Consider the following 16,949-nt stretch of genomic DNA (forward strand, 5'->3'; position numbering starts at 1 on the left):
CTATGGCTCTTGTCATGAATTGTTTAGCTATTGATTGATTGATAAATGTATGGACTAATAAGTGTTGTTGTAGCTATGTGGAGAGGGAATATATCCTTCTTGGTGATTATTAGATGAATCTCATACTATTATGATCATATATGCATTCATGACTTGTAGCTTACATGTTTTCCATGTGTTTGACAAAATGTCTGTTATAGACTAAGCATGTCTTGAATCAGTTCTTGTTCAGGTTTTGTATAAAAAAATTTGTCATTATGTCATTTATCATTCTGAGAAGTTATAGGCAGTTCTGGGTAGTGGTATGGAGGCTAGCTTAGAAATGTGGCTCAGATCTTAGGACTTGACATTTCAACTGGAGATTTTGGGCTATAATGGCATAGAGGTAGTGTTGTTTATGTGGTTGGAGGCCTATAACCTCACCTAGGCCATGTCATGCATGTGGTTGTGGGCCCAAGATAGAGAAAAAGGGTTTCGGTTTAGGGTTGGGTCACCTGGGGTGGTTTTTTAGCCTTTGAGTGACCTGTAGGCCCTATAGGATATCAGAATGTAGTCAATTTGTAGACCCCACTTCCTTAGTCAATGTGGTTAGTTTGTAGACCCCATTTAGAGTGGCACTCATCTGATGTTTACCCTGGAAGGCTTATGAAATTGGGTAAACGTGGGAGGCGATGTCACACAGACACTAGTAGTTTAACTCCATTATATAGGTAAATTTTAGCTATCAACTAGTACACAACTCACTAAAAGCCATCTAACTCAAATAAACTCACAATAACTCAATGATAGGCAACATCACACATGTTAATTGATAGATAACTTAAATATCTATGAGATTGAAATCAAATTAGCATCTTTGACTAAGGCATAAGTCAAAGAATCCATTCCTTGCTACAATTTAAGCACTCCCTCTTGGTGAGGAAGGGCTTCTTGGAAGAACCTCGTCCACCTGGATCTATCTTCACCTCAAGTTATTTGTTGTTGCATTTTCTCCCTCTGAACTTGAAAGTGCCATGTACCCTATGTATCTGGGTATTTTTTTCTTAATGTTGGGAGACTCAACTCTCTTGTAAGCTTCCTTAACCAAATTGCCTACCCACTTGGATCAAACTCTCCTTATACTATAATTCTTTGAATGGTCCTCATCATCATCTTGCTGGTCATCCCAACTACCAACTAGCTTAAACTGAAACTAATATATTGGTTGAGGCTCCATCTTGAGAGCTCTATCTTACTCTCGCTCAACCAACACATATCTACTCTGAGAAATCTCTTCCTTGCTCTTCAAGGTTGTAGATGCATATACCTCCAATTTGTAGAGGTTCTCAATCCTAACACCAATCTGCTTTAGCTTACCTGAAGAAAAATGCTTGAGGTAGGCCTTCACATTATTGAACACTACATCATACCCTTTGTCTTCAATCCTCAATTAATTCATCGAAGCAAGTTTGATGGCATCACTACTGCTTTCAAACAGATTGGTAAGGGAATTCCACATCTGGAATGGTCTATCCTTTCCATAAAGCTTTGGAACAATATAGTCTCTAACTCCTTCTAGGATTATCCTCATAACTTTTGCAATATCCTTCCTCCATGGACTTAGCTATTGTGCATCTGATGCAAGAGGTTTAGGAATATCAATCTTGATGTATTCCAAAAATCCATTATCATATAGCACAACCGCCATGTTTTCCTTCCATGCACATAAATTATAAGTCCCTTCCAATGCATGCTCTATCCTCAAACCATATGATGACATGATTGCTGAACTTGTAGAATTCTTGCACCAATTGATCTCCTCTTTAGCTCACTTTGAATCTGATCAAGGAACTTGGTCTCTATCTTGTTTTATGTTCTGATACCATGTAGAAAATCCTTGAAACCTTGCAACCGCTAATGACAAAATACACAAGATTTCTCTACCAAAATTATGTGGAAATAAAACAATGAATAGAAACACAATAACACATATATTAATCACACATAGATCACACAATACATCTTAGGAAACCAACTAGGAAAAACCCATGCTTTCTTGTATTATCAACTAAGCAATCTAATCTATTACAAAGAAATTGCTTCAAGCCTTAAGCTTCCTTTAATATTGATAAACTATCTACAAGAATTTCCCAACACTTACAAAAATAAGGCCTACTAGGAGCTCCTATTTCCTAGCACAATTTTTCCCCTAAAAAATAGGAATTTCCTCATATTTCCTTGTGAAATTCTAAAGAGAAATTTCTCTGCTTGATCCTCAAGCCTCTCTTGCTCTACTTGATTCTCAAGCTCCTCACACAAAAACCTATGTACAATGAATAAATTGATTTTTAACTTCATCCAGAATCAATAGGCAATTCGAATTGCATGACTTACTAGGGCTAAATTTAGTAGTTGCAACTAGTTAACTGAGAGTCAGTTGAGTTAACAAAAGTTAAACTACTCAACTAAACTCAAGATCTCAGGTCTATCTCTATTCTAGATCTGGAGATCATCTAACTGACAAACACTAGTAGTTTAACTCCACTAGATAGCTAAATTTTAGCTATCAACTAGTACACAACTCACTGAAAGCCATCTAACTCAAATTAACTAACAATAACTCAGTGGTAGGCCACATTACACATGTTAACTAAAATCTAACTTAAAAATCTATGAGACTTAATTCAAATTAGAATCTTTGACTAAGGCATAAGTCAAAGAAGCCATTCCTTATTACAATTCAGAATTATGGTCAAGTGCAAGATTATTTTTTTATCACAGAGTTCCAAAGCATAGGAGAAAAGCATGACCATGGATTTCTTTGGATTCAAAATGCACCAATATATCAACATTCTCTTGATACCAGTGTTGATGTTTTCATTGATCACTATTTGACATGTGATTCAAAAATGTTACTGAATGAAATGGTTGAAATTCAAACTCATCATCACACAAAAACTTGCAAAAAGCATAGACATATTGCCTGTAGATTTGCTTCCCTTTCCCACCAATTGCTAAAAATTGTATCGTATAACCTTTGTGTGATAAAGACTGATGACCAAGAACCTGAAGGCGCTGGCCCGCACTCCTTACCTATTGCTGAAACAAAAAAAATGGTGATGACCCTTGAAAACACTGGGCGCACTCCCAACTTTTTTTCCTAAGCGCAACTCAATAACAGGTAGTTACCAATTCACAATACAAATAGGAACATTGTTTTATTTTAAGCGCTGGAATCGAATTCCTAGCCTCTTCAAACAACAACGTAGGCAAGACAATGCTTTAACAATCACACAACCGTGTTAAAGCGCTCGTTACAAACCTTTGCAGGCATACCTATATTGCACTTGTGCGCGGTTAAAACCCAAAACGATCCCAACCATTTCAATCTAGTTTAAAATTGATGTGATCCCATAGAAATTGGTTAATTAACACACGCGTATGTCGATTGTCCAGTGTTCCCCTGCAACACAACTACACTTACCGTGATCGACAGTCACCCCCATGAAACTCGCAATTGAATGCCGCAATACCGGATCCAGATCCGCTCCGATGCGGTGGATCGCAATCTCCAGGACTGATTGTCAATTATTTATTGCTGACTTCATAACGCCGATGCGGATTTCTCTGAGCTAACTCAGTTCAAACGGTGCATTCAGTTCCACATCTGTGATTCGATAGGGATTTACTCCACGTTCTCTATGTTAGGACTTCCCAACTCACAAAGGCGACAGCGCTGAGCAAATGGTAAAGCAATTCCAGATTTGAAGAGTTTGGAAAATGGAAGTCAATGGTTTATACTACAATGATTTTTCGCTACAGATCCATGTTGCCTAAGCTCACAATGATGAATGACATATTCAAAAGATGCAATTAGGATTTTTGGAATTGATCTCAACAAATGAATTCAAATTATTGAGCAAAACACCGATTATCTCCAGACCCATAAAAGCAGGGCTCCTCAGGATGACCATTTAAAATGCCAGTTTGCAGATTTTTATTTAAATTCATTACACAGACATCAGTGCGCAACCTCCAGTAATTGTCATTCGACTTTTGGAAAATAATCACGCAAACACAGATAAAAACAGAGCTTTGGATTGGTTTTTTTTCTTTATTTTTCCAGAACTACAAAAAACCATATACACGTTGTCCCATTCTCACTCTAATACACACTGTCACCTCACTACTCGATACATACTCTTCTAATTATAAGAATCCTAACAATAAACTCCTACTTATTTGGGCTTGCATACACCTGTTATAACAATCTTAACAATAATATAGACACGCCTATTATAGTAATAGCTAATAATTTATAAAGTCGCCTTCTTTAACAAACTGAACAGAAATGAATTCCACTTTGTCAGGCCACAACATGTGGGCAATTTCCCACATTGCTGGCCCGTTCCGATGCTCCTGCATCAGACTCCCGGAGAAGAAAACTGATCTTGTAGTTGTTTGGAGTTGATCCCCATTCTCTGGAGCTCCGCTGACGTCCTCTACTAGTTCCTCTTCCCACTTGGTCAAATACTGATAATGAGTCTGACTCCTGGTTCGCTTTAGCGCTTTCTTTTTCCTTTTTCCTGCTTTGGGCTTTCGTCTGTTATGGCGTCTCTTTGTGGTTCTTCTTCTGGCTTCTAGTATAGGTACCATTCTGCAATACATGACTAAATCACCTGTTTGGAATTCCTTTTTCCGCCTCCTCATATTTGCTCGCTACTTGTCTTTTCTACTGCATTCCTGCCATCTGCTTTTGACATCTCCCTCAAATATGCTTCTAGGAGTTAGCCAATTCACATCTACTTGGATCTTCTTCGGATCCCATTTCAGCTCTTCTTTAGAGACTGCATATTCCTTCAAATCTTCATTCTTCACCCTGATGGTGATTTTATATAAGGCTCGAGAATTTGAATTCATGCGCCATTCAACTTCTTTCTTCGGACTGAGTGCTATTGGCACAGCACATGGATTAAGGCTCCCACTGATTAGCCATTTATCTATCAACTCTTTCACTTGTGTTCCAGCTTCGACATTTTCCTGCATTACCATGTAGGCTACTTTATTCGACACACTGACTCCCGATATTAGATCATTATGTTCACTAATACTCCTGATGGGTAACAACTCATCCACAACAATATCAGCACAATCATTCAAGAAATTCTAAATTTCTTCAGGTAAATCTTCTAAATTTGTAAAAGTTAAAATTACCTTGGGTTTGCCAACACTAGTAAGATGCATCTCCTTACCCTTCTCGTCTTCCTGCAACAGGATCTTCTCATTCATCAATGTAACACTGTTTCCAGCTGCTTCTTTATCAGCTTCAGCTTTCAACAGCAGTAGTGTATGCTTATTCCCATCTTTTTCCAAAGTATAAGTATTTCTTCTGCCATCATGAATGGAATTTCGGTCAAATTGCCAGGGCCTTCCAAGCAATATGTGGCATACATCTATCGGCATTACATCACATAAAATGACATCATTATAAGTACCAATCTGAATTTCAACTTGACATTGTTCAGTTACAAAAATTTGATGGCCCTTTTGAAGCCACGATACTTTGTAAGGAGTGGGGTGTACTGTTCTCTCCAACTTCAACTTGTCCACCATCTCTGTAGAAACAAGGTTGTCAGTACTACCGCTATCAATTATCAACTTGCAACACTTACCCTTGGACTTACATACAGTTCTGAATAAAGTCTTCCTTTGAACTGGTTCTTTGGCTTCCTTAGCTCCTTCCAGTAATACCCTCTTCAGTAATAGGGAATCTCCGTCTTCTGGTGGTTCCTCTTTAGCTTCAGGTTGAGGAATCTCTTCCTTGGCTTCTGCAACATTCATGTTGTGCAGGTTTGTTGATCTCTGATGAGGACAATCCCATTGTACATGTCCCCATTCACCACATGCAAAGCACCGGACATCTCTTCCTCGGCCTCTGCCTCTGGGCACAAACCTTCCATGACCAAAATCTCCTCTTTGTGGTGCTCTATTGCTCGCACTCCCTGCCTCATTCTGAGAGTGTTGAACTTTGGATTCAAGTATCCTTCCTTCTTTTGTTGGATTCTTACCTCTGTTTCTCTGGTTTTGTTTGCGCAACATTTTTTCCTCTGCCTTCAAGGCTGCTTGATAGGCATCCTCAACAGTTTTCAAACTTAACAGGCTAATCTCATCTTGGATCTCATACCTTAGCCCATTAATATACCTGGCTACTTTCTCCAAATCATCTTCTACATGCCCTGTTCTGATATTTAACCTATAAAATTCTTCAGTATATTCTTTAACAGACATTCCTTTCTGCTTCAGATTTTGCATCTGCTTAAAAAGATTCAAATGATAGTCTTCAGGCAAAAACTTAGCTTTCAGTTTGCTTACCATTTTATCCCATTGCTTGATCTTAGATTTTCCCTTCCTCGTTCTTGAGGTCTGTAACTCGTCCCACCAGATGGCTGCATGGCCCTTTAATCTAGTGACTGCAAACTTCACCCTCTTATTCTCCTCAATCTCTTCATAATCGAAATACTGATCTATGGATCTGATCCAATCCATGAGCTCCTCGGCATTTAAACTCCCTTCATACATAGGAATTTCTATCTTGGGTTTGCTTCCAACTTTTGCCAGCATCTTGAGGACTTTGGCAGTTTCATTTTCTTCTCCTGCTTCCGCTTCTTCCTCAGATTCTTCTAAAGAACTTTCAGCTCCCTCATCAGGCGCTCTTCTCTAGGTTGTTTCCATTGTCTCCATTCGTTCACGCAGTCTTCGCACTTCTTCTATCAGGACTGCATTTGGTTCTGGTCTTCCTCGACCAATTCCTCGCCTTGGCGGCATCGTAGCTGCAACCACCTGTATCTTTTGGCTCCGATACCAAAAATTGATGACCAAGAACCTGAAGGCGCTGGCCCGCACTCCTTACCTATTGCTGAAACAAAAAAAATGGTGATGACCCTTGAAAACACTGGGCGCACTCCCAACTTTTTTTCCTGAGCGCAACTCAATAACAGGTAGTTACCAATTCACAATACAAATAGGAACATTGTTTTATTTTAAGCACTGGAATCGAATTCCTAGCCTCTTCAAACAACAACGTAGGCAAGACAATGCTTTAACAATCACACAACCGCGTTAAAGCGCTCGTTACAAACCTTTGCAGGCATACCTATATTGCACTTGTGCGTGGTTAAAACCCAAAACGATCCCAACCATTTCAATCTAGTTTAAAATTGATGTGATCCCATAGAAATTGGTTAATTAACACACGCGTATGTCGATTGTCCAGTGTTCCCCTGCAACACAACTACACTTACCATGATCAACAGTCACTCCCATGAAACTCGCAATTGAATGCCGCAATACCGGATCCAGATACGCTCCGATGCGGTGGATCGCAATCTCCAGGACTGATTGTCAATTATTTATTGCTGACTTCATAACGCCGATGCGGATTTCTCTGAGCTAACTCAGTTCAAATGGTGCATTCAGTTCCACATCTGTGATTCGATAGGGATTTACTCCACATTCTCTATGTTAGGACTTCCCAACTCACAAAGGCGACAGCGCTGAGCAAATGGTAAAGCAATTCCAGATTTGAAGAGTTTGGAAAATGGAAGTCAATGGTTTATACTACAATGATTTTTCGCTACAGATCCATGTTGCCTAAGCTCACAATGATGAATGACATATTCAAAAGATGCAATTAGGATTTTTGGAATTGACCTCAACAAATGAATTCAGATTATTGAACAAAACACTTATTATCTCCAGACCCATAAAAGCAAGGCTCCTCAGGATGACCATTTAAAATGCTAGTTTGCAGATTTTTATTTAAATTCATTACACAGACATCAGTGCGCAACCTCCAGTATTTATCATTCGACTTTTGGAAAATAATCATGCAAACACAGATAAAAACAGAGCTTTGGATTGGTTTTTTTTCTTTATTTTTCCAGAACTACAAAAAACCATATACACGCTGTCCCATTCTCACTCTAATACACACTGTCACCTCACTACTCGATACATACTCTTCTAATTATAAGAATCCTAACAATAAACTCCTACTTATTTGGGCTCGCATACACCTGTTATAACAATCTTAACAATAAGATAGACACACCTATTACAGTAATAGCTAATAATTTATAAAGTCGCCTTCTTTAACAAACTGAACATAAATGAATTCCACTTTGTCAGGCCACAACATGTGGGCAATTTCCCACATTGCTGGCCCGTTCCGATGCTCCTACATCAAAGACAATGAAAATCAAGAAATGCAAAAAAAACTTTCTTCTCTTATACAACACAAAACCTATTCGAAAAACATAACATTTGATAATATCCTAACCAATCTTGGAATTAAAAAAATAGAATACATATTTCTCCTTAGCTCTTGTATCACTCAACCTATTGTATTCCTCAAAACAAATCCTTGTGATGTATGGATAAAATCATTTTGAAAAAAAAATCTTGCCATTGTGGCAAGAAAACATAGATCCTCAATTCATTTTGAATTCCTATGTTGCAGTAGCATATTGTAGCTCCTATATGAAAAAGATGGATTGGACATTGACATTTTCTTTCAAAAGAATCCAAGAAGGTTTCTTATGTAGTGAAGATGACAAAGTTGAGACTATTTAAAAAATTGGAAATGCATTTCTAAATATGTAACAAATGTCAAGTTAACAAGTAGTTCATAGTATATTCTTTCATTGCCTTTGTACTCATCATTCCAAAAAACAATCTTCATCAACACTTCTCTAACTGAAAAACAAACATGCATGCTTAAAAAACCTATTCTCTTGCAACAGGAACTTGATAACTCTGAAGATATTGTGTGCATGACAATCATTGATAGATATGTCGAACAACCTATTGAACTTTAAAAAGAATCTTAGAAAAATATGCTTCCTCCTATTCAGCCACAAAAAAATCAACCAACAAGAAAAACACCCATGTGTCATATGATTCATTCGGTACAATGAACAAAAGGATCCTAAAAACAATTATATAGAAAAAAAAATGATGATCTATATCTGTAAAGAGAATTTGAATATAAAATTAAAAAGCCTAATGAGACATGGATTGAGGCATACTTGTCCCAAAAACACATTGTTTGTGCTACTAAAAAAATATTATTTTGTTCAATCTTACCATGGGGTGACATTGAACTTGCTTCTACTACAATTGCAGTCAAAAATGACAAAATGTGTGTGCTTGATTTGCCATTAGAAAATGACACCAATGTTTTTCCTATTGAAAAATATGATATTCAACATGACCTAATAGAAAAAAGTAAAATCTAGAAAAATGCAAACTATATATATGAAAACCATTGAATTTGTTGAACATCCCTATGTTTTGAGCACAAAAGCATATCTTGACATTAGGATAAAACTAAATGAGGAGCAACACTTGATAACAAAACAAATAATACTATAGAAAAAAAACAATCCACGCAACCCCTTTTATTTGTTTATTACTAGAGGTGCAAGAGTAGGGAAAACATTGATTGCATAAGCACTTTATCATACACTAATGTGATGCTAGAACAAAGACCTACAAAGTGACTCATTAAAAAGAAAGGCCTCTTAGTTTCATTTACTAGCAAGGTTGCACACATTGCAAATGGTTTCATGGCCCATTTCAACTTTGCATTTACTAGTTTCACCATGCAACATGATGCCATTGACTTCTAAAAAACTTTATATATTGACCAAAGAGTATGAAAAACTTATAATTTTTCTCATAGATCAAACATCACTAATCATCTCTCAGTTGTTATACAACATTTACAAACAACTCTATGAAATCATGCACACTCTAGCTACACCATTTCGAAACCTTGATAATATTTTGTGGTGACCTATGACCCAACATGTACATGACCACTGGATAGTTAAACATCCAATCCTTAAAGCAACTACTGCTCCTTGCATCTTTCAGAAAGACAATGTCAAATGTTATGATCTAAAACAAGTGATGTGACTAGAAAACAAAGAGATTATGTCCATCTTAAACAGACTTAGAACATGTTCACATATTGATGATGATCTTGCACTTTTTAACAAACATTGTTATAGACACCCACCAAATTATCCAACATTTCCATACCTATTCCAATTACACAAAAATGTACAATAACATAATGAAAAAAAAAAGTGTCTCTCATCAAGACAGAAACAATCACATGAAATGTCCATGATCGAAGAATCAAATCAATAAATACAAATCGCCATAAAAACATGAAAACACAATTGTTAGCTTCCATTGTGCTCAAAGAAAATATTCTTGTTGAATTTAATTGGCGAAAATTATGATATCAAGATGGCTTGGTCAATGGTGCTAAAGGCATTTTCAGGGCATCCACAACACTTGAAAATGGTACCATTTGCATTGAATTTTTCAATCCAACAATTGGCACTATAGAACAAAAAAAATGCTCCACTTGTTCAAAGATGGAATAATGCCTAATTTTACACCTATTACAAGATTTTGTTGGCATAATGAATCAAATAACAACAATTGTTTCACAATAGAACAATTCCTTATTCAATTAGCATATGCATGGACCATACATCAATCACAAGGCTTGACAATCGATAAATTAGGTTTTGACCCAAAAGGAGTTAGGCAACATGGACTTATTTACACTACGCTTTCCCACATCAAAGATATTAAATCTTTGTATCTACTCAAAAAATTTCAACAAAAAAATTTATCTCTCTATGACAAAGTCGCTTCAAAACTACAAATACTTAGAGAAATTGCCTCTTATCAAGTTGAATATAGTTTATATTCAATTCAAACAAAGGACTATTTGATAATATGATCATTGGACACCTGTAGTTTCTCATTGAATTTTGAGGATATTATTGTTGACTATGATTTAATGAAGGTCGACATCCTTTATTTTCAAGAAACAAAAACAAATTCGCCTCCAAACAATCCAATTTTTGCAAAAAAAAATATGATTGCAGCCATCTAATGCATTTGCATGGGATTCTGAGATATTACACAAAAATTATTACAATTAACAATCAGTTGATTTATACAACAAGCCACATTGAATCAAAAATTTCAACCTTCCATTTTCAATCCAATGCCATTAGACTCATAAATGTCTACATTACACCAAATGCAAAAGTTAAAGAAATCATTGATTTTATCAAGTTCATTTCAGAACTTGCACCCAGCAAATATCCAATTGTGCTTGTCAGTGACTTCAACTTGGACATGTTGTAAAATAGAAATCAACAAAAAAAAATACTTTTATTTATGCAAAATAATAGTTTTAATTTCCATACAACAAAACCAACCACTAATTATGGCTCTATGCTTGACCACTTTTGGAAAAATCTCACAGGTAATAGTCTTCCATTCCATGTCTTTGATGCCTATTGGATAAACCTTCATACTATCTGCATTACCATACCTTTACTTTTTTCTTAGGCCATTTTGTCAATGTTCATATGCATCAATCCAAATGTTCAAAACTCGCAATAGTTATAGTACTTAAAAATATTCATTGTAGACATATGAATTTATTTGCAAACATATTTCCATTTATATTCAAGAAATCTCTGCAACAGCGTGCTAAGATTCTCCTATTCTCATTTATGCATAAAAAAGGTTTGTAAAAACCTGCCAAGATTCATACCTCTAGTCACTAGAAAATCAAATATATCAATACAGGCATCATAGTTTCATATGAGTTGTCTTTATGGCCATATCACTTTGATTTCCAATAGTTGTTCCAACATCGATGTGATGCATATTTCTTAGCAGTTGTAGTATTAATTGCAAACACCATTTTGTTATAAATTTAAATAATGATCTGGATAAGATTCATGTGACTATATATTTTACGGTCCCATTGAATCATTCTACACTTTATCCATATTGCCAATGAAATTGCAAGAACAAGTTGTACATACTCATGCACATAACACTAGTCAAAAACCAAAGAAGGCAATTGTAAATAGGTGGCTAGTTATTTCAGCGTTGAACTTAAATACCTGTCATTAAACTCTTCATATTGGGGAATATATGATTTTGATACCAACTTTCTCTCGAGTTATTTAACATTCAGAACTTCTAAAATGAGTGGATATATGTTTGAATTTAGCATTTTTACTCTTTGAAATACTACCATCCAATAGCCATTGTCTCACAGTGGCCTCAGAAGAACCTTGTCACAAAGAGTTATCAAAGAAAATAGGAGGTAGGGGGAAATATCCCATTTTCTCTAGTTAGCAGAGTTTCTGACATTGTAAATTATTTTACTTTGTTTATACTTTATGCATTGTCCTTACATGTATTACATGATACAATTTTTTTTGTTGTAGCATAGTCAAAGTTAACAATATAGATTTTAAACTAAAATGGAATTTGGACTTCTAGCTATTAATAAGATCATGTGTCTTGAATTCTATGGAGTCTTCATATATGAGTTTATATTAAATTTAGCAACAACTCTTATTAGTGTCATCAATTGATTACTTGATATGTTGTATCTAGTTCCAATTTGTCTTGTAGAATTTGTATCAACAATTTATTCTACTACTTCATAACATATGGTACTAAAGATAATCATGCACTGATGGGTTTTGAACAATATGCACAAATATTTTTATACGATTATGTCAAACTTCATCTCATTGATTGTCTTTTCTTGATAACGGGCGTTTGAATTCCTTGAAAACAAATTGTCAAACAATAATGCAGACTCCCAAATGCTCCATGAACAAACAGTAGAGAACCAAAATACAAAGACGTAAGATTACTTGCTCGACTTGAATATTTGTGGCTCTATTAACTGCTATTTTTGTAAATCAATTGCAACTTTATGGAAACCAAGTTACATGATTTTACAAATGCACTGACTAAATATTGTGCAAACAAACCCATGCTCAATTATACAACTATGCACAAGAGCACAAACAAATTTTTTTGAGGGTGATGTACTCATAGTTTACGGTCTAGGCTAGACCATAAATTACATTCCCCCAATCAAAGAACAACATGTACATGTAGATCTTGTTGAGAAAAGTGGATAGTTGACCATCATAGTTAACATAAGAAATAATCTTATAGATCGTTTCCATGACACTTTTTTTCCTGGGAACAGTGTCTATATTGGAGAACTTACAATAAGAAACAAAGGTATCTATGAAAGAGACTCAAAATCTTGCATTGTGTTGCATGAAAAAAGTTAAATCCAAAAAAACCTTGAGTTTGTAACAATCACAGCTTAGCCGCAAACACAATAACAGCTTAGCCGCAAACACAATAATACAAAATCTTGTTCTATCAATTTAAATTTTCCAATTGGTTCTATTGCAGTTGTGATTATAGCATGTCACCAAAACAATAGGCAATTTGAACTCCATATCAAAGATGGTGAGACTGCCAATGATACAACAATTGTAAGTTTATTGTTCTAGTAAATCATTCTTCGGTTTCTATTGCAAATTCATCAACAACTATTGCTATGATTTTCCTTTTCCTAGCAAGTCACATAGGGAAAAAAATGTTCTTTCAAACTTGCCAAATTAACTAATCATCATAGTCATAATATTTTCCAATGCACACCAGCTGCAACTCAACAAACATTACAAAGAACATTTTCTAACTAACATCCAAAAACACCACTCTATCTATTAAAAAACATGGTTAGGAATGGACCAAAGGGATGTGAAATTCTATGATCCACAAAAAAAAAAATCATCTATGTTCTCAATGACAATTGTGAAAAATCACACTTGTTATCTCTCATCAAATCAAGAACAAAGGTATTTACCAACACTTATTTTTTCCCCAATTTGGTGCATATATGACATTCTATTCAAAACCCTGTTATTTTGCTTACTAAAACATATTGCAACTAAATAATTAGACTTTATTTTGAAACAACTGCAAGGAATACTCAAAGTAAAAAATGTTTTTTCACCACCCTATCAAGAAATTTGTAGTAAATGTGCAGACACCATGTTTCCAAATTCATCAAACTACACATGCTGCGAGGAAAGAATAGGATCTTATTATCGCCTCAGTGTGGAATTCACATTGGAAACAAGTGATGGAAAAATACAATGCATATTGCAAGTGCCACAACTACAAAAACACTGCCCAGCCATCATTGAAACACTTTTTCAAGAGTATGTGGAATGCATATCATCTATAGCCATATTATCTATAGTCTTTTCTCTGAGAATTCCCTTTGTCTACGGCATCTTTACCTTGACACTCAATAACATCATCACTAAAATCAAGCCACTCTGAGAAACCTTCGTTGCATCATCAGCTGTTCCAGATTGCATGTTATCAATGTATGTGTGTTTCTAAAACACAGTATCACAATACATTTTTATGTGTAAAGTATTTTTAAAGACATTATTCTTGTACTAGCATTTCTTTCTTGCATTAAAATTTCTTTTGTTGCTCATTGTCATGGATTTTGTTGCATTCACACATGGACATATTGTTTCAATTGCACATCAACTCTATCGCTACAAGTGTCAATATTGTCCATATTACCTACACAAAATTGTTTTTGCACAATGTTGTTGAGCAGAGAGGCTAATTCTACAACCAAGTGTGAAGGTGATGTGTAAATATGTCTCCCTCTTAAAATAAAAATGAAATATTCTCTAAATAGAAAAGAAATGCCAGCTATAATAAGAAAGAAAAACAAAATATGCTATGCATATTTAATTAGTTGTGCATATGACCTAATATAATTTCATGTAGAGTAATTATAAGCAAAAAAAAATATGTGCGTAAGATATTTAAACCCAATACTTTTCAAAAATAACTTGATATATATTTATATATAGAAAAAATGTTATAAGAATATATTTCAATGTTATATAGAATAAAATATCCAATGTGAGTTATAAATAAAATATTTTAATATGAATTAATATTAACGTATACCTTAAAATATATTAATAAAAAAAATCACTCAATACACATATTATGTAATCTCTATAACATTCAAACATACAATTTAAACAATAAAAAATTACACATTATTTTTTGCATTGGAAAATAAGTTTGCACCTAAAGAAATTTGATCCCTCTTGGATACTGTTAGATTTGTGCTTAAGATGGATCTTTCTACAACCTAGTATGAGGGTGATGTGTAATTACGTTTGTTCTCAACATGGAGTTGACATGTGTCATCTTAAAATAAAAATAAAAATTTCTAGAAAAAAATAATAATAATAATAATGTTGCCTATAAAAAAAAAGGAAAATGAATATCCTAAGCATGTTTAGTTAGTTGTGCATATGAAGTAGCATAATTTTTTTAAAGAAATTAGAAGTAACAAAAATGTGAAAGTAAAATGTTAAAATTATACTTTTCAAATTGTTTATAATAAAATATTCAATGAGGTTATCAATAAAATATTTTAGTACAAATTAATATTGGTGTATACTTAAAATATATTAATAACAAAAAATATCATTTTAATATTGAAAAAAAAAAGATTTTATGCATAAAATGCTTGAAGTGGTCTTAGTTTGATCACTTTTTAAGCATATGATTTTTGTCTAAATTCAACAAATATTTTTTGGACTTACAAGTTTAAGTTACAATTTAAACAATGAGAAATTTAACATTGTATTTGTTGATCCAAGTTGGCTCACGTTAGTTCTGTGCTTATGATGGATCTATAGTGGTATTATGTGCTTATGATGGATCTATACCGGTATTATTGAGTGGAGAGGATCATTCTACAACCCAGTGCGAAGCGATATGAAATATGTTTGTTCGTATTAAAATAAAAATAAAAATAAAATATTATCTAAATAGAAAATCAATGTCGGCTATAATAAAAAAGAAAAAGAAAAAATATGTTATGCATATTTAATTAGTTTTTCATATGACCTAATATAATTTCATGTAAAATGATTAGAATTATAATATGTGTGTGTATGTGTGTGAGGGAAAGAGAAATATGTTTAAATCTTATATTTTTCAAAAAATATTTTAGCACAAAAATGTTAAAAGAAAATATTTTAATGTTGTATAAAATAAAATATGCAATAAATAATGAAAAAAATATTTTAATATGAATCAATATTGATGTATATTTAAAAATATATTAATAACAAGAAAATCAGTGTAATGTGCATAGATAAAATAGCTCAATGCATATGTTATGTAATCTCTATACTATTCAAAAATACAATTTAAACAATAAAAAATCTACATATTGTTTTTTACACTCTGAAATAAGTTTGTACTTGAAATTTGATCCATCTCCGCTCATGTTAAATCTGTGGTTAAGATGAAACTATACCGATATAAAAATATCATATGTACATATTTATATATATATATACATGAATCTTATATTTAAATTTTATTTATAAAATTTATTAGTGTTGATTTTTAATTTTCAAAGAGCTTGTCTGATTTCTTTAGCAGGAATTTAAGTCAAATAAAATAAAGTTAAAAAATAGAAAACATCAATTTTTAAATTTAATATTTATTTGTTATTATTTTTAAAAATCGATTCAAAATTCTCTGAATTTGGTTTTTGAAAAAAAAAATATAATTTTAACAAGAACCACATGGTGGCATGTCACTACTTATTTGTATACATGATTCATGTGCATTTAGGTTTTAGTTCATTTAGTTATGATGTTATGCGTGAAGAAGAAGATGAACATATAGCTCAAGTTCATATATACAAGGAAAGTTTAAACCTAACTAATTGCTAAAAACAAAAACAAAAAATAAGGCCAAATATTTTGAAATTAATATCAAACTATTCCATTTTAGTTTCTAATTTCAAAGTATTGAATTCTAATTTCTAAGTGTAGTTTTATAAATTTTTCATAATTGAAGAAAAACATGACGTTTTGATAATATCATTTTTTTTTCGAATCGTGTCCCCAAAAATTCCTCTTATGTGATTTCTACCGAAAGACTTTTCTTAAGACATTTTTGTTGTCATTTTTTTGTTT

Source organism: Pinus tabuliformis, chromosome 1_1 (genome assembly GCF_031772625.1).
Source record: "Pinus tabuliformis cultivar Carrire ecotype Pingquan chromosome 1_1, CPIR1, whole genome shotgun sequence".
NCBI lineage: Eukaryota > Viridiplantae > Streptophyta > Pinopsida > Pinales > Pinaceae > Pinus > Pinus tabuliformis.